A 2,500-nucleotide genomic window follows, 5' to 3' on the forward strand; every position below is an offset into this window, starting at 1 on the left:
AAAAATCAGGAGGCTATAAACCCAAGGGCTCAAGCAGGGAAAATAGCCCAGTAAGGAAAGGAAACAAGGAAAAAATAAAATATTCTAAGAAGAGCAACAACACTAAAATAAACATTTCCTATATAACTATAAAAATCCAACAAAACAAGAGGGAAAAAAAAACAATGACAGAACAGCGTGCCCGAGTGCACCCTCAAGCAAGAAAACTCTAACCCAAGACACTGGAAGGCCATGATACGGGGGCTATGGCACTACCCAAGAATAGAGATCAATAGTTTGATTTTTTAATGTTTCCCAGAAGAGCTGCTTACCATAGACAATGAGTCTCTTCTACCCTTACAAAGTGGAAAGTAACCGCTGAACAGTTACAGTATAGTAACTGGCCTCTTGTGCAAAGAAGAATTGTTTGGTATTCCCAGTGTTGTCAGGTGTGTGAGGACAGAGGAGAATGTGAAAAGAATAGGGCAGACTATTCGGTGTATGCGTAGGCAAAGACAAAATGAGCCGTAAACAGAGAGAAGGATCCCATGTAGTACTTTCTGACCAGTCAAAGGACCCAATAACTCTCTAGCGGTAGTATCTCAACCAGTGGCTGGTGCCCTGGCCAACCTATTACCTATAAAAACGTAAAATGAATATCAAGATGAAACGAGGAAGTTACCCAAGGAATGAAAACATCATGGAACTGAAAATTCTGTGTTTACGAGAGAATAGGTTCGAAGCTTTGCTTCAATTAGCGAGGGAAACCAACAATTGGCTGATGAAATGAGAGCATCACTGAATAGTAAGTGATCTTATGCATAAGAACATTGCTTGGTTAAAGATTTTTCTATATTGGCCAACGCAGCTACCAAGTGTTTCAGCTTTGGTAAAGGAACCTCAAACACAAATGTGAGATGAATTTATTAATTATATAGAAAGGCATAAGAAAAAAAATTTAGTTGAAATTATTATTTGTATTATTTGTAAAGTTTGCTGATTTATAAAAACATTCTTAATGATACTAAAACGCTGTTATAAATATTCTTATTAGTACGTCTACTACTACTACTACTACTACTACTACTACTACTACTACTACTAATAATAATAATAATAATAAAATAATGATATGTGCACCATGAAAATATTGAAAAATTAGAAAAAATAGTGCAATAGCTCGTCAGTTTGTTACTACTACTACTACTACTACTACTACTACTACTACTACTACTACTACTACTGCTGCTAATGATAATATGTACAGAACGAAAATCTAAGAAAATAAGGAAGAGAAAATTAGTACAAAAGGGAGCCGTGGCCCGAATCCAACCACTGTGCTATAAATCCAAATGATCATGAAAGAACACTATAGTCTGTTTTACTGCGACATGTAACCTTATATGTTTCTCTACTAAATAAATAAGCAAGTCTCTCTCTCTCTCTCTCTCTCTCTCTCTCTCATTACGAAATATATAGATAACCCATTTCACGTCTCTCTCTCATTACGAAATACATAAATAACCCAGTTCACGTTTCTCTCTCTCTCTCTCTCTCTCTCTCTCTCTCTCTCTCTCTCATTACGAAATATATAGATAACCCATTTCACGTTTCTCTCTCTCTCTCTCTCTCTCTCTCTCTCTCTCATTACGAAATATATAGATAACCCATTTCACGTCTCTCTCTCATTACGAAATACATAAATAACCCAGTTCACGTTTCTCTCTCTCTCTCTCTCTCTCTCTCTCTCATTACGAAATATATAGATAACCCATTTCACGTTTCTCTCTCTCTCTCTCTCTCTCTCTCTCTCTCTGGCCGCTCATATAATTCTTTACCAAATAAATAAATAGACAAGTTCACCCTCTCTCTCTCTCTCTCTCTCTCTCTCTCTCTCTCTCTCATATGATTCTCTACTGGACATATAAATAAACCAGTTGACCTCTCTCTCTCTCTCTCTCTCTCTCTCTCTCTCTCTCTCTCTCTCATCATATGATTCTCTACTGGACATATAAATATACCAGTTGACCCCTCTCTCTCTCTCTCTCTCTCTCTCTCTCTCATCATATGATTCTCTACTGGACATATAAATATACCAGTTGACCTCTCTCTCTCTCTCTCTCTCTCTCTCTCTCTCTCTCGAGGTGACCTCCTGACCTCTGATTAGAGATTGACCCACTCATATAACCATTTTCGATTTCTAGCCCCCTTCACCAATATGTCTCGTGATTCTCATACAAAGCCGCCAATCGTAACGTTGAATATCGGCCGAGTCAAAGCAAACGTTTTCTCAATCAGTCATTGTTGCGTGTTAGATGTTTACTCGTAATCTCAATTCAATGTCTTACTCTTGATCATAGTGGTAGGTCCGCTTTTCGGTACATTCAACACAACTAATCAGTTAGCATCAAGAGATAAGTCTTTCCGTCTCTGATTATACTACTTGACTGTAGCCCATGAGATTGAGGCTGTTAAAAACCTTTTTTGATTAGTTAAATGACTACATTAATTTTGCTATAGT

Source organism: Palaemon carinicauda, chromosome 3 (genome assembly GCF_036898095.1).
Source record: "Palaemon carinicauda isolate YSFRI2023 chromosome 3, ASM3689809v2, whole genome shotgun sequence".
Classification (NCBI taxonomy): Eukaryota; Metazoa; Arthropoda; class Malacostraca; order Decapoda; family Palaemonidae; genus Palaemon; species Palaemon carinicauda.